This window comes from Cetorhinus maximus, chromosome 1, assembly GCF_964194155.1.
Source record: "Cetorhinus maximus chromosome 1, sCetMax3.hap1.1, whole genome shotgun sequence".
Taxonomy (NCBI): Eukaryota; Metazoa; Chordata; class Chondrichthyes; order Lamniformes; family Cetorhinidae; genus Cetorhinus; species Cetorhinus maximus.
In genome coordinates, this window is record NC_135879.1 from 88,433,597 (window position 1) to 88,457,239 (window position 23,643).

A 23,643-nucleotide genomic window follows, 5' to 3' on the forward strand; every position below is an offset into this window, starting at 1 on the left:
TTAAACAAAAGGCAATGCCGGGGGCACCCTCATATTTCCTGGGATGTGGTTGCTCACATCTGCAGTGTGAGCTGTGTCCACAAGGACTCTGGAGGAGTAATGCAGAGCTCCTGGTCTACATTGAGTGAATGCCTGTACGAGTGCCCTTTAACTATGGTGCCAGGGCCTTGGTGCGCCCCGCTGAATTGAAAATCAGAATGACGCGCGGTGACGTGGGGACACACGCCCGACATCACCGCATTTCATTTTACGCGCAGGTGAGTGGGGCCCGCCCCCGCATGCCGACACAAAGATTCTGGCCATTATGAAAGGAGGGAAAACAGAGCCAATCACTGCTCGCTGCAGGTCAATGGAAAACCTTTGATTATGGAAGTGGATACCGGTGCATCAACCACTGTATTGGGGGAGCACACATTCAAATATTTAAACATTGGTACTCAACAATTGAATATGGAGCAGACTTCAGCCAAATTGAAAATGTATACTGGTGAAGCCATACAAGTGAAAAATATTACCACAGTACCTGTTTATTACAAGCATCAGACAGCACAGTTCCCTGTGATTGTAGTGGAAGGTGAAGGACCATGCCTTCTAGGTCATAATTGGTTGACGGAAATTAGCCTTGATTGGCCAGTGAGATTTCAAAAGGAAGCAGGAATAGTTCCTGAGTTGGAAAGGGAACAAGGCAAGGTACTTCAGGAAGAACCTGTAGAGTGAAAGGACCTTAACAGGATGCGAAAGGAGTGTGTAGCCATTCAGAAACCTGAGGAGATGAAGACTGTCTTAAACAGCAGCATGGAAGAACAGCAGAAGAAACTCAAGGAGGCTCTGCTGAATGACAGAATTCAAGATGAAACAAGTGAGCTCTGCAAAATAAAGGAAAACCTGTTGAAAGACTTTCACACACTACAAGGACCCTTCAGGGCAAAATTTGTACCTCTGGAAAATTACAAAGAGAAGCAGAAAGAATTTAACGTTGCTCTGAACAAACTGAAGAGCCAGTTGGCAGAGAAGACGCAGCAATGTTCAAGATTCAGGAGGATGCCAAAAGATACAAGGAGGAGACAGAAGAGCTGAAGAATTAACTGAGTGAAGCAAAAGAGGCATTAGAAGGAAAAGTGGAACTTTCCAAAATGTAAGTGAGTGTTGAAGCCATGGGTAGCTCAACCCCTAAACTGAACCAAGTTGAGATTTTGCCTGAGAGAAGTCTGGCCGACTGTGAAGTCAAAATGAAGGACGAGGCTAAACTCTGTGGTAGACAGAAGAAGACAAGATGGAAGATGGTTCAGCAAAGACAATTAACGACCCCCCACACTACTACAGGTTCAACACCTTAAGAGTTACTTGTGAAGCGCCATCTGCATACGAGATTAAGCCTGGTACTTCCCAATTTTGAGGGGAAGGTAGAGAACAGGGAATCAAAAAGTGACTCATGATTTGCATAGCCAAGAGAGAGAATTTACTGTAAGTGAAACTTCGGTGGTGGATAGTGTTGGTTACCTGTTGTAATAGCTTCTGTCACCAGACTGTTGTCATACCATGTAGAAGTGGAGGGCCGGATCACCCGAAAACATATGGATCATTTGAGAAGAAGGGAGATACCCCAACAAACCGATGTTCCACCTGTAACCATTGCAGAACCTGTGATCCCCATTGTGATTGATCAACCAAGGATAGACATATCAGATGCTTCTGTTGGAGTGGACAACATTGAACTGCCCTGTCCCTAAGGAGGTATCTGATATTGCTGCAGTTCCAGCAAATGAAGATTTAGTAAGAGATTCTAAGGTTGTGGAGGCCCCTTGATGGCCGGAATTTTCCCCTCCCGCCAGCAGTGGGCTCTGGGGGCTGAGGCAGGGAATATGAGAAGAGGAAAAAAAGTCAGTTTCCCAACAGCAAGAAATGATGGCAGTCCTGACTTTCATGGCGGGATAATGGCAGGCCGCCATTCCCACTGAAGGTCGTTGGGAAGCAGATTAGCATACCATTAATTGTAATCAAATCAAAATCAGACCGGAATGCTCCCCCCCCCAGCATATCCTCCGCCCCGCCAGCAGGAATTCACACCAGTCCAATTCCTGCTAGACAAACGTGGCTTCCATGTGGTGAGGCAACACTTACCTATTTGATTCCATGAAGACCTATTTTGCACGTTCCCTTCTTCAACTTCAGGTTCCTTTCTCTAGCTCTACCCAGCACCTACCTCAGTCTGTGGTCATGTTCTTCTCTTGAGGCCCCCCAGACCAGCATATTGTTGATATAGGTTCCCACACCCTCTAACCCTTCAAACAGCTGCTTCACTGTTCTGTGGAACATCTCCAGATCTGAATTAATACCAAAAGGTAAGCGTAAAAACCTGTATCACCCATATGGTGTGTTGAAGGTACAGAAATAGGAGCTACATTTATCCAGTTTGACCTGCCAGAAGCCTGAACTTGCATCCGAGACTGAATAGTATTTAGTATCAGCTAGCTTACATGTGATCTCTTCTACTCTGGGCAGCTGGTAATGCTCTCTTTGTACCACCTGATTTAGGCTTCTGAGATCCAGACAGACTCGCAGATTTCCTTCTGATTTTTCTACAATTACAATTGGATTAACCCATTTTGTCGGTTCTTCAATTTTCTTGATGATGTGAAGTTTCTCCGTTCTGTCCAACTCTGTTTTCAGTCGGTCTCTCAGCATTACTGGGATTTTCCTGGGCTGGTGTATTTTGGGTGTCACAGTTTCATCAATCTTGATGGTGTGTTCTCCTTTTAGGCAGCCAATCCCCTGGAACACATCCACTCAGGATGTCATCAGTGGTGACAGTCATTATTCTCTTGATTAGCTTCAGATTTTCACAAGCTTTGATTCCAAGAATGAGTTTTGCATCAGTTTTCACCACTATGAATGGAAGTGCTTGAGACTGTTTTTTGTAATTCACTTTAAGTATGCATTTACCTGCTACTGCAATTTTTTCACCTGTATAAATAGACAGCTTCACTTTTGTTTTAGTTAGCTGTTTTTCTTTGCTTATCTTACGATACAGGCTTATGGGAATGACATTTACTTGTGCACCTGTGTCAAGCTTGAAATTCACCATCATGTTGGTAATTTTTAAATCAACCTTCCATTCGTCTTCTTTGGAATTTATTGTTACTGCATCAACGAAAAGTTTAGTTTCAGTGTCTGTGCCACAATCTGCAATCGTGTGCACTTTCTTCGATTTATATATCTTAGCAAAGTGATTTAGTATATCACAGTTCTTCCATTGCTTTCTGTGTGGTAAATGCTCTGTTCTGCATTGGCTGCATTTAAATGTTTTAATAGCAGTTTTGTTTTTTTTAGGTTTAGACTGTCTATTTGTCCTTTCCCAGGGCTGTTTCTGTTTAACTGCATCTAACTGCTTGACCTTGTGCAGCTTATCATCTTCTATCATCTCTCTAACCTGGCATTTCATTGTCTCTACCATTCTGCAGATATTTATTGCTTTTTCCTGCGTGAGATCAACTTCTCTCAAAAGCCATCCTCTCAGAGTGTCATTTGTGATCCTGCAAATTATTCTATCTTGGATGAGTGATTCTTCAGGCTCTCCAAATTCACACAATTTAGCTCATTTCCTCAGCTCAGTTGCATACTAACTAATGTTGTCACTGCCTTGCATGTACGTAAACAATTGGTATCTTTCATTTGTGATGTTTTTCTTAGGGGTGCAGTAGGCTTTGAAATTTTCCATTATTTCTTTCAAGTCATTTCATTTCTCATCACTTTCAAATGTGAATGTGTTATAGACTTCTAGGACTGCTTGCCCTGCTACATGAATAAAGATGGAAGACTGTACCCAAGGGTCTTTTATTAATCACTGCCCGTCGCTGTGAGGCACAGCTCGAATCACTGCTAGAACCTCCTCCAGTTTTTGGTGAGATTTCCCTCCAAGCTGAGCTCTGTCTGTGGTCTCAGAGCCTCCATTGTTGCATTTACTTCTAGTTTACTTCTGACACCATGTCTTGTTTTTGTTGCAATGATGCACACAGGCTGTCGACATTGTAACTGAACTAACTTTCTTGATTACACATTTTCCTATCATGAACACAAACCTGCATTAACTGAATTCTATCAAGACATGCTCCAACATGTGCTATCTGACCTTCAAACTGGTCCCCATTCCTCGTACAGAGTACCATGTAGTATCTAATACTGGAGTCCGCTACCACAATCAACTATTATCATGACAGGGGGAAAGAAACCAGTGAGGCTTGAAGGCACAGGGGGAATGTTCAGAGGGAGGGGTCTGTGCTCTCGATGCTGGAATCTTGGGAAAGACAAACCAAGGGTACTGATGGTGGGAGGGCTGTGACTGTGACAGGGAGCAATGGGATGCAGTAGGATAGGAGGGTGAGGGTCCGTCTGTGGCTGTCCTAGGTCTCATCTGGGTTGTTGGAGGAGACAAGAGGTTTGGATCTTGGGATTGGGAAGGATCAGGGTGGGCATGGGGACCGCGACATATTTGGGCTCATCGGGAAGGGAAAGCATTTGAAGGATGATGGTGATGGGCTCTAGGTGATGGAGGGAGGCTCAAGGGTGACAGATGTGAGGGCGAAGGTAAGACGGGGGTGGGGGGGGAGGAGGGCCATCGTGTGGGTGGAGCTGAAGGTCTGCTCAACTGGATAGCTGAAGGAGAACTCTGATATGCTGGCCTGACAAGGGAAAGGTCTCTCTCTCGACTCCAAAAGGGGAACAGTGTGACTGAGAGGCTTCCCACACATGGCTTGCATGGGAAAGAGCGATGCCCCCATGTGCAGTCATGATTCAGGCGGACATAGAGCCAACCTTGGTCTCCCTGCTAGAAGTGGGGGGTGGGGGAAGTGCGCACAGGCAATAACACAAGCAGCAGCAAGAAAAACCCAGGAGACCACTGTGAAGTGCAATGATTAATATATTTACAAAGGTGCAATAACTGTTTATAATGATTGTACACCTGTGTAAACTTAATACGTCTTAATTTTTCTTACCCTACCACTAAGTCTAAGTGCATCCTCGATATCCACAGCAGAGCTGGAGGCAGCCTGCTGACTACTATGCCTTCTTGTCTCTGATAACTTTGGCGGGCGTCCTCTGGAAGGCTGAGGCCTGAAGGGCTTTCTTTGGGTCTCCTGTTCATCCTCAGTGGTCTCACAGGCTGTAGCTGATGGGGTCATTGGCAGAGGGTACTCAGGACGCATGGACACCCTTGGAGTGTCCTGGGTGGAAGCCCCAGAGGCGTCCACCTGAACCTTCTCCTCACTTTGGGTGCCCGAGTGCCCTTCCCTGACTCCTTGAATGAAAGGAGCACCTAGAGGGAGTTTAAAGTTCCCCGTCCCCCTATCGCATAGTCACTGCAAAAGTTCACCCATAGCTACAGCAGTGCAGATCTGAACGCATCTCCGACAGAAACTGAGAATTCTGCTGGACCAGAATCTCCATGGCATCTGCCATCCTCCCCATGGAGACTTCAATGCGCTCACAATCGGAGTCACTACATCAGAGAGCACTCCTCCACCTTGCATGCCACTCTTTTGAGGGGCTGTGACACCTTGCCTGATGTTCCCTTGCAACTCGCTGCATCTCCAGCATCTTCTCCATGACCGTTCCCAGAGGCTCATTACCTGACTTGAACTTAGCAGGGGCTTCTTCCCCAGCAGCCCTCTGAGTGCCGGCGACCTTGGCTGTTACTGCATCTTGCTGCTGTGGACATGTGAAGTGACCACAAGAGTGTCAGCCCAAGCTGAAGCTAGATCTACGAGCCACCAAGGCGTGTGGAGCTCTGGGCTGGTGGAGTGTGCAGGTGAATGCTGTGATGGCTCAACAAGTGAAAAGTCGCAATCGTCCTCATTCTCTTCTGAGGTCTCTTGTGGGCTCGGGCTGAGTCCAGGTGCAGAGGCTGGCCTCACCCTCTTCCTTATTCATTCATGGGATGTGGGCATCATTGGCTAGGCCAGCATTTATTGCCCATCCCTAATTGCCCTTGTTCAGCCACATTGCTGTGGTTCTGGAGTCACATGTAGGCCAGAGCAGGTGAGGACAGCAGATTTCCTTCCCTAAAGGACATTAGTGAACCAAATGGGTTTTTATGACAATCGACAATGGTTTCATGGTCATCATTAGACTTTTAATTGAATTAGATTTTTATTGAATTCAAATTCTACCATCTGCTGTGTAAGGATTCGAACCCGGGTCCCCAGAGCATTACCCCGGTGACAATACAGCTACGCCATCACCCCATCCAACACCTCCTTCTAGCACCTAAAATGGAAAGAGGAGAGAATGAGTGACAGCTTAGGCTGCCTCCTACATTACACAGAGCCTCACCCTCAGGTTCTGATTTGCAGAGATTAAGCATGCTTCCTCACTGGATGCTTGGGAGAGGCCAAACTTGCCATTGGCACATGCATGGTCACAGTCCTCCCGTGACAGCTTGACAACCCACTGCTCATATTGTGTGAGGGTTCAGATGTCGGATGTGCCCCCTCCCCCCCTCACGCTTGTTGTGCACTGTCTTCTCCTGCATAAAGATAGAAAGGTGGATTGTGAGCACTCCTGATGCATGAGCAGGTCACATGCTGCTAATTCTGTTGCTGTGAAGTAACCTTGCGACTCCCCAAAACCCTGTTCACCATCTGCAAGGCATGAGTGCGGGGTTTGAGGGAATACTGTCCACTTGCCTGGATAAGTGGAGCTCCAACAGCACTCAGGAAGCTGGACACCATCCAGGAGTACGCAGGCCACTTGATTGAAACCCCATCCAGCACCTTGAACATTGAGTTCCTCCAGCACCGCTCCACTGGCAACTGTGCTCTGTAAACAATGCACTGCTGCTAGTCCCCAAGGCTACTTCAGTAGCTCCCTCCAGACCCACGAGCTCTAGCAGCTAGAAGGACAAATGCAACAGAGGCATGAGATCAGCAGCATCTGCAGGTTTCCCTCTACTCCAAACTATCCCACCACCCCCCGCCCACCCCCCACAATGGCTGTGACCTCAGTGTGGCTGGGTCAGCAACCCGCAGTTGCCTCCCTATCAGCAGACCATATGGGCTGCAGTGGGGCAATGAGGCAGCACCCCAGCACTTTCGCAAGGGCTTTTAGGGATGGGCAACACAGGTGCTGGCCTTGCATTGATGGTAGATTCAGAAAAATGGTGAGGTGAGTTTAGAGAGCAGAGGGTTCACTTACCCTGGCGACGTGGATTAAATCATTCATCCATTTCCTGCTCTGCAGGGCGGCCCTCCTCTGCACCCCTCTGGCACTGATCACCCTGGAGACCTCCTCTCAGGCCAGTATGGTCAGTCAGATGGGTCTCCTGCTCCCATCCTTGGAAAAGAGGATGACTGTCCTGTCCTCCACAACTTGGAGGAAGGTCTTCAAGGGGGCATCGCTGAAAGGTGGGACCAGTGCTTGCTGCTTTCTGGAAGCCATCTCGATGTCCTGGATTCCTGATGTGTTGAATTCCTTGCTGTCCAGGTGCCTTTTAAATATGGGACCCAGACATGGTGGCAGGGTGCATGACTTGCTGCCCACCCTGCTGCATGATGTGACGTAATCCTCCCGGCTGCATAATTAATTAGGTGAGTAATGCACGATTCGACATGCTCACTCACCCTGCTCTCCAGCAGGGGTCTTCTCGACTTTCTGCTCTGACCACCAGACTTAGGCCTGGAGTGGGAAACCCCGGCTGATGCTCATAAGCAAATTATAATAATTACATCCCAAGATCACTCTTGTAATGCTTTTTTGTTGGGGCAATCTTTTTCTTGATGGAAAGCCTGAACACAAAAGCAGCTAGTTACTCTACTTACAGCTGATTACTCCTGTCTCTGTCTAGCCTAAAGTTGGGCCCAAGTGGTTAAAGAATATCTAGACCCAAAGCTACAGGTCATTGCAGAACAGTTCAAGTTTAACCAGAGGAGGCAAATGGATGGTGAAAGTGTGACTTAGTTTATGGCAGAACTGAAGGAACTGCTCATACCATGTGACTTTGGTAGGTTTATTTTCAAAGTAAAAAGAAAGGTACAGAAGAAACTGTTTGTAGAAGACAGACTCAAGTGTGCTAGAGTTCTTGAGATGGTACTAAGAATGGAGGCTGTATGTTGACTTACATGCCACACAGTCCATTAGCATGGAGTGAACAGTGTTACGAGCGCAATGAGTACCTTCCTTCTTACACTCTATCTTTATTAGAAGTGAATGTAACATGGCTGCTTCCAATCAGTGCCTCATGGCAGAGGTCACATGACCATGGCAAGCCAGGTAGAACCTTTAGTACAAGATTGCTTTTCAATCCAAACAACCCCCTTTTCATAACAAAAAGACAAATTTGCATGTAATAGGGTCGATGGATGCCCTTGCGAATGGAAAGTTGTCTCAAGTGGTGTTCCATAAGGCTCGGTGTTGGGACCCTTGCTGTTTGTGTTATATATTAACAATTTGGATGTGAATGTGGGGGGCATGATTGGGAAATTTGCAGTTGACACAAAGATTGGCCGAGTAGTGGATAGTGTAGAGATATAGATGGGTGGTAAAGTGGCAGATGGATTTTAACATAGAGAAGTGTGAGGTCATACATTTAGGGAGGTCAAATAGTTGCAGGGATTACACAATAAATGGGAATATACTAAGAGGGGCAGCTGAAGTGAGAGATCTTGGCGTACAAGTACACAGGTCCTTGAAGGCAGCAGTTCAAGTAGACAAGGTTGTAAAGAAGGCATATGGAATGCTCTCTTTCATTGGCAGAGGTATAGAATATAAAAGTAAGGATATAATGTTGGAATTGTATAAAACACTGGTGAGGCCACAACTGGAGTATTGTGTGCATTTCCGGTCACCACATTACAGGAAGGACGTAATAGCTCTGGAGAGAGTGCAGAGGAGGTTTACAAGAATGTTGCCAGGGTTAGAAAAGTGTAGCTACGAAGAGAGATTGGATAGGTTGGGGTTATTTTCCTTTGGACAAAGAAGGCTGAGAGGTGACTTGATTGAGGTGTACAAATTTACGAGGGGAATAGATAGAGTGGACAGAATAAAATTGTTTCCCTTGGTGGAGAATTCTAGAACCAGGGGACATAGATTCAAGATAAGTGGCAGAAGGTGTAGGGACATGGGGAAGAACTTTTTTTTGCAGAGGGTAGTGGGTGTTTGGAATTTGCTACCCAAGTTGGTGGTAGAGGCAGAAACTCTAAATTCTTTTAAAAAGTACCTGGACCTGCACCTTAGGTGCTGTAAGCTGCAGGGCTATGGGCGGGGTGCAGGAAGGTGGGATTAGAAAGGTGTCCTTGGGCTGGCATGGACAAGATGGGCCGAATGGCCTCCTTCTGTGCTGTAACTTTTCTATGGTTCTATGGTTCTATATCATATGCAACTGAGTTAATCAAGTTACACACTATACAACAACTGTCCTCATGCATTTACAAACTGTTTGTTATTCTAGTCAGTCTCTGCATATGCATTGCATACATAGTCGTTAAATCGTTCAGGTCTCTTAATGGTACATGTGTGCGTTGTTATTGGCTGTTCATTTGGCTGATGTTCCCTCTCCGGCAAGTGTTGTTCCTGTGGCACTTGTTGTTGCAGTGGTAATTGTTATTCCATTTCTGTTGTTGGGAACTGGTGGACCTCTGGTAGTGATAGTTATCCTGTACTCTGTGCAGCTGGTGAGATCCCATCTTCCTGCCTGCAGTGAAGGAACAGCTTCTCTAGTTGTGCATATATTGCATATATGCCTGTGGTTGCACCGACATATTTGGTCATTCACATCCATTGTGTATGACTGAGGTGGCAACTGCTCTATGCATGTCCCAAGTTGCCACTTGGGCTGACTCCTGTTGAGAGCATTGAAGGTTTGTACTCTGACTGGCTCTCCAATGCTCAACTCTGGCAATGGTTTGGCAATTTTGTCAAATTGGAATTTGGCTTAATTTCTGCCTTTTCACCTCGAATCTTTCGCTCATGCCTGTTACTATTTCTGGTTTCAGTAGCCTTTTTGCTATTGAAGAGTAGTTTGGATGCGATGTGATATTTGTCTCTGGACTGGACTACTTTCCATACCTTTAGTTGGTGTGTTTCTCCACTTGAGGATTGCTATGTATACATCTGTGTTAGATTTGCTTGATTTCTTGATGACTCCTTTGCGATCTTCATTGTTTCCCCAGTCTTTCAGTTCAACAGGGGCGGGGAGAGGAAAATTGAAAGCCATTTTGACTCACCTGGTGATTTACTTGCAACCTGCTTCCTTTGTTTGGTTTTCCTTTTCAGTGGCTATCCATGGCTTTTTTTTAGCAGCTTTCAGCAGCCCTAAACATTTCTGTGTTTGTCTTTTAGTAGCTGAGCTTCTTTGCAATTCTTCAAAACTCAATCTGAGCTCCACTTCTGACACCATGTCACGTGCTCAATGAGTACATTTCTTCTTGTTCTCTGCCTTTACTAGAACTGAATGTATCATAGCTGTTTCAAGCCAATGCCTCATGGCAGAGGTCACATGACTACAGCAAGCCAGGTAGGATCTTTAGCACATGATTGCATTTCAATCCAAACAAACAGAGTTGCTCCACCATATTAGAGGTGTGATAAAGAACAATTACCCACACAGATGTTTTTGTAAGAAAGTTAAATGTTAGAATTTTACAGAATCAGGCCATTTAGCTCATTCATGCATGAAGCCAATTGGTACTGCTAGATTGGAAGCAGAGAAAAGAAAAACTCCAAATCATATCACAGCACTGTGAATAATCAATGCAATAAAGGACAAAAGTTCAATCTCCATTATGTTGATTCCAGCGAGGAACCTGATGAAGAAAAAAAAACTACAAGGTGAGACAGGTGAACAATAGATGGGTTTTCTTATATATTCCATAGCAGGAAACAGCCAACATGAAATTGTGGTTCCTGTTTGGAGGGAAGATATAAATGTGAATTTGAATTTGACACTTGTAACTATTTTATCTTTGAAAATATATAAGGGAAAGTTGTGGAAAATTACCCTACAAAAAAATGTCAGTTTACTGAAAGGTTATTCTGGAAACCCATTGTCAATCCTTGGAAAAATTAACGTTCAAGTCAAATATGAAAATCAGATGAAACAATTACCTTTAAGTATCATTAATAGCTACAGCCCCACATTTATGGAATGAGATTAGTTTCATAGTCTAAAGTTAAACAGATCCAATGTTAAGCAATAATTCAGCATATTATAACATAACTATTGGATGCAAGAGTATTACTATTAGATACTAATGATATTTCAGTGAACTATCATTAGAGGTGGAGTCAAAGTGGCTTCCATCTCTGGATTCCCCTTTGTGAATCACTCCCCGACCTCTGATTTCCCCTGTTTGCCTGCTCACAGGTGGTTTCCTGGTTCTTGGAACTACTTGTACAACAGCTACTGATGCAAAACCATGAGCAAAGATATTGAATTACAGGAGATCCAATTTTCATAAGGTAAATGTAATAGCATTTATAACAGCCACGTGGCCAGATGTCATATAATGAAGCATCACATGGTCAGATATCATGTGGTGAGAACATCTTGGTCAGGTGGGTGCGGCGGGTGGGCGGGCGGGCGGGCCTGGGAGCGGCCAGGAAATGGTCCACCGCCTGCGATCAGCGCCTGACCGCGACTTCACGCTAGCTGGCCATTAATTGGCCAGCCAGCGTGAAAGGCGCGTTAAGAACCTTAGTGCTGCTGGGGTGGGGGCAGGAGGAGTGCGAGCATGGAAGCCAGGGCTTGCGCGGGGGAGCGTGCACTGAAAGCTCCCTGAAGGCAGGGAGCTGCCTGCCTTCAGAGAGTTGAACAATTTTTAAATCAAAAATAAAGATTTTTAAAATCTGAAAAAAAATGTCCTGACATGGGACTCACACAATAATATCAGCAAAATATAAATTCTGCCCAAAAATTTATATTTATTTTTTATTTAATTGTGGAAACCTCATCCCGCCTGTGGGTGAGGTTTGCTAAAAAATTCAAAGGTTGTCTAGCCATTTCGCCTGCCCCCCCCAACCAAAGGTTGGACGGGCAACGAAAAGTATGTTTCAATTAATTGATTAAGGGCCTTAATAGGCCTTTTAATTGTCGGTGGGCGCGCTGCCAACTTTTGCATGCGCCTGCCAACTGAAATGTCGCGGGAGTGCACAATGACGTTGGGACAGTCGCCTGACATCATCGCGCACTATTTTACATTCGATCGGGTCGGTCACATGCCCACCAGCAGGACATAAAATCCCGCCCCATGTTATAAAACCTCTAGGAATGCAGCCAACCTACTCACAATTGGAAACATTTTTTCTATCTCGGCTCTACCAAACATTTTCCTAATCTTAAAGGTGTCCATCAGGTTATCCCTCAGCCTCCTCTTTTCTAGACAAAAGAGCTCCAGCCTGGTCAATATTCGCTGATGGGTATAACCCCCCTCGATTCTGGTATCATCCTTACAAATCTTTTTCTCACCTTCGCCAGTGTCTCTATGTTGTTTTTGTAATATGGAAACCAGGACTGCATACAGTACTCTGAGTGTGGTTATACCAAGGCTCGTTACAAGTTCAACAGAACTTATCTCTTTTTAATTCTATCCCTCTAGAAATGTACCCCAGGGCTTTGTTTGCTTTTTAAAATGGTTTTATTAATCTATGTCACTAGTTTTTAATAATTTGTGTATATTTTCATCTAGATCCTTTGCCCTTCTACACCATTTAGAATATGTGGCCTCCTTATTCTTCCTACCAAAATGCACCACCTCACTAATCTATATTGAAGTAAATTTGTCAATTACATACCCATTCTGCAAGTTTATTAATGCCTTTTTGTATTTTGTTGCACTCTTCCTCAATATTAACTGTACTCCCTTAATTTTTCTCATCCATTAATTTTGAAATTGTACTTCCAATTCTGGAGGCTAAATAGTTGATGGAAATTATAAACAACAGTGGTCCCAGCCTGGATCTTTGTGGAACACCTCTTCCCACATTTTGCAGACTGAGTAATTACTTTTAATCCCTATTTCTTGTTTGATGTTTTGTAGCCAGCTTGCTACCTGTCCCCTAATTCCACAAATTTTGACCTTAGTAACGCATTGACAATGCTGTGTCTTATCGAAGGCCATTTGAAAGTCTAAATACATTTCATCTACTACATTACCTTGTTTGCTCTTTCTGTTACATCTTCAAAGAATTCAGTAAGGTTGATCAAGCATGGCCTTCCCTTTTGTAATCTATGCTAGTATATTTTTAGTTTCTGGATAGTGTCCATTAACATCTTTGACTAAGGCTTCCATTTTCTTTTCTACCACTGTCATTAAGTTAACTGATCTATAGTTCAGTGGATTTGATCCTCCTTTTAAATCTGGGAATCACATTAGCTGTTTGCCAGCCATAATATGTGAGATGCAAAACCAGGGGTTTTATTCTTTCTAAGTTTGATTAGTTTATCAATTATCTCTCATCTGTCTTTCTTAAATGAATTTATATGTTTTTTGATCTCTCCTTTTAATATCATGCCCACCCAGTTAGTTTTCCTGGTAAATACAAAGGCAAAGGGTGGAATTTTCCATCCCTGTTGGCATCAGGCGTCATGGCGGGTGTGAGCGGACAATATGGCGGGAACGCTAAAAATCGGTTTTACGCTGTTGTGAAACCAGTTTGCAATCTTCAGCCCTGCCCATCAATGGCGGGCTGCCTTTCCTGCTGTCACACGTTGAGACCGTCATTTTGATACATTTGCATATCATTGCTTTCCAGAGTCACCCCACCCACCACGCTGGATCATCCGGGCATGTCAGCATGATTGCAGGCTGACGTGTTTCATAAAAGCATTTATAAGGCATGCAACTGGCAAGGCTGCACATTGAGGGGAACTCGGGGGTGAGTGTACTCATGTTGTGCAGCACTTGTGAGGGTCACCTGTTTGACTTCAAGATTGAGGCTGTGTACATTCAGGCGAGGGCACAGGCTGGCTAACAGTGCAGTGCTGGGGCAAGGGCTGCGCTGCAGTTGGGGCAAGTTGCAGAGGGCAACGCAGTACGCTGTGAGGCAATCTGGGGGGGCAAGGCAGCCCGGTCTGATGGCAATGCACAAGCACTTGCGGGGGTAGGGATGGGGAGGAAAGCAGCCGCGCATTAGGGAAACCTTGCATAAAATGACCATTCCTCCACAGGGCAGATAGTTCAGGCACCGCCACATCGACATGATTGGAGTTGGGCCTCTAGCTTATCTGCCCACTCAAGCAACACAGAGGCATGAAAGTGCACCCCCCAAATGCTCCAGAGCTTTTCACCCCTCGGGCACAGACTGCAAACTTATGAGTGTTCAAGTGGACTGCAGAACAGTTGGACGACTGGGCACAATCCCCTTGCTAAAGCTGGCCATGAAGCAGTCATTGGTGGAGGCGCTCACAGCCCCTTGCAAAGCCATCATCCTGGTTTAGACCAGTCTCCCCCATGGTTCAAGCTAACAGTGCAGCCTTGCAATGCGGGTTAGGAGAATGCCTGTGCCTGGGCTGAGAGCACAGATGGGCAAAGCTGCTGCCAATCGGTCAGGTGGAGTGGGGTGGAGGTGGGTGGGGTTTCGGTCGGCCATGCAGTGCACTAAACTCTGGCCATCCAAGTGGTGGCCAGCACTCTCCGGGATGCGTTAAAGCGCCTTCAGGCTTAACCAAGAGAGGTTCTTAATGAACCCATGCTAACCCACCCATCTCTCTTTCATCCTGCAGGAGGAGTCTGCAGTCACCAGGCTCCATGACAGGAGCCTTTTCACAGTATGTATGTGTTCTGCCATCAGTCAGACAGGAGTCAAAGGTTCACAGATACAATGTGAAGATCTATGGAGTCTCTTCACTGCAAATCATCATCATCACCCTCCACGATTCTAGCAGCTATGAGGGCCTGCTGAGCACACTTGCCTCATCTGGCTAGTGCGATGGCTTCATCACCATCATCCTCGCCTCCAAGGACCTCCTCACCCTCATCCCCATCGAAGTCCTCCTATCGGAGATGTGAAGGTCCTCCATCTCCTCAGCCAGCTCCTCTCCCTGTTGCAGTGCCAGGTTGTGAAGGGCGCAGCAGGCAACGACAATGCATGACACCCTCTGTGGACTGTATTGCAGGGCTCCACCAGACAGATCCAGGCATCGGATGCTCATCTTCACCACTCCAATAGTTTGCTCCACCGAAGTGCGAGATGCAGCATGAGCCTCATTATAACTTCTCTCTGCTGCAGTCTGAGGCTGCCGCATGGGTGTCCTCAGCCACACTCTCTGCAAGTAGCCCTTGTCCCCAAGGAGCCAACCCTGCAGGTTCTCTGAACCCTGGAAGACATCTGGGAGCTGAGACCTACTGAGAATGTAGGAGTCGTAGACACCCCCTGAGAACCGTGCGCAGAACTGCAGGATGCGTTTATGGTGGTCGCACACCAGCTGCAGATGTTAATAGACAATATCCAGAAGCTAAAAATATAATGGCATAGATTACAAAAGGGAAGGCCACGCTTGATCAACCTTACTGAATTCTTTGAAGACATAACAGAAAGAGTAGTCAAGGGTGACAAATAGCAAGCTGGCTACAAAACACCAACCTTGAGGTTGACGTAGTTGACCGCCTGTTGTGACGGAGACCTGAGCGCCACATGAGTGCGGTCGATCGCACCCTGCCCCTGTGGGAAACCCGAGATCTGGGCAAGTCCCAGAACTCCTGTTTCCTGGCTTCCCTGATCTCAGATGAAATGCGCAAAGTTGTGTGTCTTCGCGAAGATGGCATCCGTGACCTCATGGATCATGGAGTTTGGTGACTTAGCTGTATGCCTCATCACTTACAGGGAGCAGAGACAAAGGGGAAGAGAGTGAAGGAGGCATTTGGCTGGACAAAAGAGGAACAGCACTCTCAAGAAGAAGGGGCTCCCACGCACAGTGCTGAAGAGCCACAGTGAGCAGTTGGTGGTTGGTGCCTAGCCAGGCCCAAGGTCTATAGACACCACCATTCATTCCTGCAGTTGACTGAGAAACAGTGTTGCCGAAGACGGTGCATGTCCAGGGAACTGGCCTGTCACAGCAGCCATCTACTGCAGAATTGAATGCCACGGGGACACAGAGTGGCTGTGAAAGTCAGTGGCTGTGAAAGTGACCATCGCGCTCAATTTCTATGCCAGTGCCTCCATTCAGGACTCCACAGGTGAACTGTATGCGTTATCACAAGCCTCCACGCGAAAATGCATCCATGAGGTCACGGGTGCCATCTTCGCGACGACACACATGTTTGCGCATTTCACCTGAGATCAGGGAAGCCAGGAAGCAGGAGTGCTGGGACTTGCCCAGATCTCGGGTTTTCCACAGGTGCAGGGTGTGATCAACCGCACTCATGTGGCGCTCAGGTCTCCGTCACAACAGGCGGTCAACTACGTCAACCTCAAGGTTGGTGTTTTGTAGCCAGCTTGCTATTTGTCACCCTTGACTACTCTTTCTGTTATGTCTTCAAAGAATTCAGTAAGGTTGATCAAGCGTGGCCTTCCCTTTTGTAATCTATGCCATTATATTTTTAGCTTCTGGATATTGTCTATTAACATCTGTAGCTGGTGTGTGACCACCATAAACGCATCCTGCAGTTCTGCGCACGGTTCTCAGGGAGTGTCCACGACTCCTACATTCTCAGTAGGTCTCAGCTCCCTGATGTCTTCCAGGGTTCAGAGAACCTGCAGGGTTGGCTCCTTGGGGACAAGGGCTACTTGCAGAGGACGTGGCTGAGGACACCCATGCGGCAGCCTCAGACTGCAGCAGAGAGAAGTTATAATGAGGCTCATGCTGCATCTTGCACTTTGGTGGTGCTAACCATTGGAGTGGTGAAGATGAGGATCCGATGCCTGGATCTGGCTGGTGGAGCCCTGCAATACAGTCCACAGAGGGTGTCATGCATTGTCGTCACCTGCTGCGCCCTTTACAACCTGGCACTGCAACAGGGAGAGGAACTGACTGAGGAGATGGAGGACCTTCACATCTCCGATGAGGAGGACTTCGATGGGGATGAGGGTGAGGAGGTCCTTGGAGGCGAGGATGATGCTGATGAATCCATCGTACTAGCCAGATGAGGCAAGTGTGCTCAGCAGGCCCTCATAGCTGCTTGGCTCGTGGAAGATGATGATGATGATTTGCAGTGAAGAGACTCCATAGATCTTCACATTGTATCTGTGAACATTTGACTCCCGTCTGACTGATGGGAGGGCACATACACTCTGTAATAAGGCTCCTGTCATGGAGACGCAACAGATACCCATAGTCCCTACATTCCAGGAGGATGATGATGAAGTGCAGTGGGGATACTCCATAAATCCTCACAGAGCTTATGTGAATGTCTGACTCCTGCCTGGCTGAAGGCACCTCGCTTGTGCTCTTTGAACAGGGTCATATCATGGAGATGCAGCGGGGCAACTTTAACTTCTCCTGATTCTATGGCATCCTTCGTGAGCTGAACCCTTCAGGACCACCTTGTCACCAGACACAGATGCTGATGAGATGGGTGCCAGCCACACCTCAAAGGTGCTGGGAGCACACAGGGAGAATGACGGAACTCTGTGCCACTGGCCCAGGACATTCTGGCAGCAATGATAAGCCCCATCGAGGAGCAGGCATGACTGATGTGTCCAGTGACAGTGAAGGTGCTCCATCAGTGTGCTGGGAAGGTTGCACAAAGCACAAGGAAGAGGCCCTGGACTGAGACACCTGCCTTTATCTTGTGTGCAGGGACCAAGGTTTCACAACTGAGTGACACGAACAATGCTCATCAGAGCAAGCAGCTATAGGCAGGGAGATATTCTTCGGAGTTTACTTACAATAGTGAACGTTATGTACAAATGATTAACACCCATGCCCAAGCTGTGCAACTATGGCTTCTTAACTTCCTAACCCTGCTGCTACGCCTTGGTGCTCCCCTGACATCCACAGCGGAGGTGGAGGAAGTCTGCTGCCGTGTCTGTGATGACCTTGGCGGGTGTCCTCTGGAGGGCTGAGACCTGGAGCCCTAGGCCTGCTTTCGGGGTCCTGCTGTGTGGCAGTGTTGTCCTCCTTGTGGAGCTGCAGCTGCTGGGGTCACAGGAAGAGGGGATTCAGATGGGCCGGACACTCCCAGGGTCATCTGGGTGGATGGCCCTGGGGTGTGCATCTACTGATCCTCCTCCCTAAGGACCCCTGGCTGACTCCTTGAGAAGGAGAAGCTGGAGTGATATTGAGCTGCCCCGCACCCCACTCGCATTGATACTGTTGGAGGCCAACTATGGCATCAGTGATGGAGTTCAGCCCACGCAGCAGTGAAGGATAGATGTCCCAGACCAAGGTCTACACAGTGACTGCCATCCTGCCAGTGTTGACCTCGGTGCATTGGCAAGATGGCGCAATCACCTCAGGCTGAAGGTGAATGGTCTCCTTCATCATGACTTGCAATCTGAGGAGTGCACCAGACATCCCTTCCTGATGTTCCCATGATTGTCTTTGCAGCTCCAACAACCGACTGAGGACCGAGTCCAAAGGCTCATCATCTGCACCCATGCACTTGGATGCTTGGCACTGACCTCGCCGTTGCTGCAGGAATGGTCCACATCCCCTCTGGCCAGCTGTGACTCATCATCAGATTCCTTACCTCCAGCAGTCCTCTGAGTGCTAGCAACATTAGGTGTCCCTGCATCCGCCTGCTGTGGAACAGATTGTGTGCTGTGTTCACCAGATAGTGAACCCAAGCCTGCTGTACATGTTGGTCCCACTGGGGTGTGTGTCACAGCAGTGGTGGAGTATGTGGTAATCGCTGTGACAGGTCTTTGAGGGTGCTGTCCTCATCTGAGGTGCTGTTGGTGCTGAAGTTGGGGCCAAGGTTGCCTGAGGGTGACGTGGCAGGTGTGCCAATGAGAGAAAGTGAAGATTATTAGTGCATGGCTGCTGCGGTACACAGAACAATGGACTCACAGTTGAGTGGCCAGAGGGATGATCTAATGTATGATCCTCCCTTGGATGCTTGGCGCTGACCTCGCCATTGCTGCAGGAACGGTCCACGTCCCCTCTGGCCAGCTGTCACGCACAGTCTTCAAAGGCAGTGAGGATCTTGATGTCCAGCACTCCACCCCCGGTCTGGGACCTCTCCCTTTTATTGTGATCAACCTTGTCCTTCATAAAGACAGGTGGAGAGAGTTTGAGCAAAGCATATGCCAGGCCAAATGAGAAGGATGCCAGGCGTGCGTGTGTGCTGAGTGGAGCCATGTACATGATGAGGAGGCAATCTCCAGAGGAGATGAGGCCAGATGGAAATGTGAAGAGGTGAGTGGTGATGTCCTTTGAGCTGGCAGTGAGTGAGATGCCAGTGAATGTGTGATGGGCTTGTGAGTATGTGAGTTTAGAGCGATGAGATTCTTGACTTGCCTTGGCAGCACAGATGAGATCGTTGATACTCTTTCTGTACTGGATGGATGACCTCTTCTGAGCAGCATTAGCACTGACCACCGCTGTCACCACCTCCCAAGCCGTACTGGTGGTGTTGCTGCCCCTCCTGTGGCCAGAGTGGGGGTAGAGGACATCATGGCGGGACCCCTAAGGCGTCCAAAAGGCATTCCAGGGATGCGTCACTGACTCAGGGGGCTGCAGTCTTTGTGCCTTTCGGGGCCATGACTTCTGTGCAGCAGTCCTGGGCTAGAAGCACTGAGAGGCGTGTATACGGCTGCACTTTAAATATGGCACCCGGCATGAGGAAGCGGCGAAGTGATGATGTGGTAGACAAATCAATGGCCGCCCGCCAGTGAAATTGTGTGTTTCCCGGGAATGCATGATGAATAAGGCGGGATTGCGATGATACGGCGTGAAAACCCGCCATTGCGACGAGTGGGTAAAACATCCTTTCTGCCGCCTGGTACTGCACTTAGTACAAATCTAGGACATTTCTGCCCAAAGGAACTATTCACTTCAGTGATGGGGAAACTAACAGAAACAATAACTTGGGATAAAATTGCTTGTCACATGGACAAATGTGGGTTAATCAAGAAAAGCCAGCATGAACATTTTAAGGGAAAATCATGTTTAATTAACTTGCTGGAGTTTTTTGAAGAGGTAACAGAGAGGGATAAGGGAAATGTTGTTGATGTGGTGCACATGGACTTCCAAAAGGTGTTTGATATAGTGCCACACAACAGCTTGTGAGAAAAGTTATAGCTCATGGAATAAAAGGGAGAGTAGGAACAGGGTTAGGGAATTAGCTGAGCAACAGGAAACAGAGAGTACTGGTTAATGGATGATTTTTCATTCTGGAGGAAGGTTTGTAGTAGAATTCCCCAGGGTTCAGTGTTGAGACCCTTGCTTTTCCTGATATAAATTAATGACCTAGACCTTGGTGTACAGAGCACAATTTCAAAGTTTACGGATGATACAAAACTTGGAAGCATTGTGAACTGTGAGGAGGATAGTGTAGAACTTCAAAGAGACATAAGCAATTTGGTAGAATGAAAGGACAGTTGGCAGATGAAGTTCAAATCAGACAAATGTGAAGTGATTTATTTTGGTAGGACAAACATGGAGAAACAATATAAAAGAAAGGGTACAAATCTAAAGACTGCTGGGAGCAGAGGGATCTGGGCGTATATGTGCATAAATCATTGAAGATGGCAGAACAGGTTAAGAGAACAGTTAATAAAGCATACAGCATCCTAGGCTTTATTAATAGGGACACAGAGTAAAAGAGCAAGGAGGTTATGTTGAATTTGTTCAGCCTCAGCTAGACTATTGCGTCCTGCTCTGGGTGCTCCACTTTAGGAAAGAGTTGAAGGTATTAGAGAGGGTGCAGATAAGATTCACAAGAATGGTTCCAGGGATGAGGAACTTCAGTTATGAGGATAGATTAGTGAAGCTAGGACTGTTTTCCTTAGAGAAAAGAAGGTTGAAATGAGATTTGATAGAGGTATTCAAAATCATGAGGGGTCTGTAGAGTAGAGGGGGAGAAACTGTTCCCACTCATGAAAGGATCGAGGATGAGAGGGCACAGATTTAAAGTAATTAGTAGAAGAAGCAAAAGTGATATGAGGGGAAACTTTTTTTACACAGCGACTGGTTAGGGCTTGGAATGCATTGGCTGATAGTGTGGTGGAGGCTGGTTCAATTGAAGCATTGAAAAGGGAATCAGACCGTTGTCTGAAAAGGAAGAATGTGCAGGGCTACGGGGAGGACGCAGGGGAATGGCACTGGGTGAGCTGCTCATTTGGAGAGCTGGTGTAGACACAACGAGCCAAGTGGCCTCCTTCTGCACCATAACAATTCTGTGATTTAATATTTCTGCCATTTTACTATGACCACCTTGCGTTTAAATTGTCATTCCCCGGTAGCTCTATCCCTGTCCTGATTTTCTTTCTTTTATTTATGTCACTTCACAAAACCTCACCATTTCTTTTTATATATGTACTGCCAAGGGAGAGAGCTATGATATTTTTCCTTATTTCATTATTGTAAGATGTTGTTGCTGAATGTCTTAGCTTAATGTTTTTAGTTGTTAACTGGGCTCAATCTTGGGATGAATATTTTATTGTGTAATTCTAAGGGGAGTGGGGAAGCAAGGGCAGGGTCAAAATGATAGGTATTGTACATCCACTTTACTAACTAAGCTCTTGATGCCCCCTTGATGGAAGTAAACATATTGCAGTAATTACATATGGCTTTTGTTATTCTTTAACAGAATATTCTAGACGTTTTGAACATGAAAGCAACTAGTTATTACCCCACCAATCTGAATATCTATTTGAATATAACACTTTGTCTAATGTTTCGCATTTTAAATAATGTTTCAGATTTAACCTTTTCTGTACCATTTATAATCTTACATATCCCCCACTCAGTTGGTTAATTTCTAGAATAAATGGCTCCTGTGTTTCTTCATAATTTTGTGACTGGGTGAATGTGTCCAGTGGGGTTCCACAAAGATCGGGGTTGGGTCCCTTGCTGTTTGTGGTACATATAAACGATTTAGACTTCAGTACGTTCGCGGATGACATGAAAATTGATGCGGTGGTAAATAGTGAGGAGGATAGCCTTGGTTTACAGGAGGATATAAACTGGCTGGTCAGATGGGCTGATCAGTGGCAAATGGAATTTGATCCGGATAAGCGTGAGGTGATGCATTTGGGCAGGACAAACAAGGCACGGGAATACACGACGAAAGGTAGGACCCTGGGAAGTACTGAGGATCAGGACCTTGGTGTGCATGTCCACCGGTCCCTTAAGGTGGTTAAGAAGGCATATGGGACACTTGCCCTTATTAGCCGAGGCACAGAATATAAGAGCAGGGAGGTTATGCTGGAACTGTATAAAACGCTGGTTAGGCCACAGCTAGAATATTGCATGTAGTTCTGGAATCCGCATTATAGGAAGGATATGATTGCGCTAGAGAGAGTGCAGAGGAGATTTACCAAGCTGTTACCTGGGCTAGAGAGTTTTAGTTATGTGGAGAGATTGGATAGACTGGGGTTATTTTCCTTGGAGCAGAGGAGATTGAGGGGGGACATGATTGAGATGTATAAAATTATGAGGGGCATAGATAGGGTAGACAGGAAGGAACTTTTCCCCTTGGTGGAGGGATCAATAACCAGGGGGCATAGATTTAAGGTAAGGGGCAGGAGGTTTACAGGGGATGTGAGGAAGAATTTTTTCACCCAGAGGATGGTGAGAATCTGGAACTGACTGCCTAAAAGGGTGCTAGAGGCAAAAACCCTCATAACACTTAAGAAGTATTTGGATGTACACTTGCGATGCCATAGCATACAAGGCTATGGGCCTAGTGCTGGAAAATGGGATTAGAATAGTTAGGTACTTGTTTGGCTGGTGCAGACCCAATGGGCCGAAGGGCCTTTTTCTGTGCTGTAGACCTCTATGACTTCATGACATGAGGCATCACAAATTCGGTTTAAAGCTTTGAACTATATCCCCTATAATTTCCTGTTCTCTCCATTGATTGTCCTTGGCCACATCCCTCAGGTGGTTTTTAATGATTCAGAGTGGCTAAGAGTGGTTCCACAGGACACCAGTCAACCTCTCCTCAGCCTTCTCATGATGACACAGCTGAGTCAGTTGAATGAGGAGAGTGGGCATGAAACCATCCATCCCTTGGCACTCTCTGGTGCCTCACTGATGGTATAGTACTTGACAGAATTGTGCTGCATACATTTTACTTAATTCTAAAAGATCACTTAGAATCATAAAATATTAAAGATTAGCATTTAACATGAGTGACATGATTATCTCATGCTTGCAACAAAAGTCTGTGTGTTATCTCTACATCCTGAAAAGGAGCGTCTTGATAGAGTATACACGAACAGCTGATATCAATGCAAAGAGCCCCAGGCAGAACATGTGCATTTCTCCCATAAACTTACGCTGGCAAGCACTTGAGACTTCCTGTGGTCCAGCTGTGTACCAGGCTTAGCTCTGTTACAATGCAGACACCAACATCATTAATGATGAATGGCTAGCTTTGTTGGTTTGCATTTCCATGCTGAATTTAAGGGTGACTTTGTGCTCTGGGAACCAGAGTGAAGTATATTTTACATTAGACAATTCACAGCTGTCAGTGGGGAGACTTTCAAGTTGACCTCAGCTGAATGTTAATTATGATGCCCAACTCATCCCATTGCTGTAGATGT

At 46.4% G+C, this 23,643-nt stretch overlaps 1 protein-coding gene across 2 annotated transcripts in view; it reads right to left on the bottom strand.

Moving 5' to 3' along the window:
- The window catches only part of LOC144681636 (TNFAIP3-interacting protein 3-like), a 193,608-nt gene that overhangs the window by 134,808 nt on the left and 35,157 nt on the right, over nt 1-23,643 (bottom strand). The window lies entirely within an intron of this gene.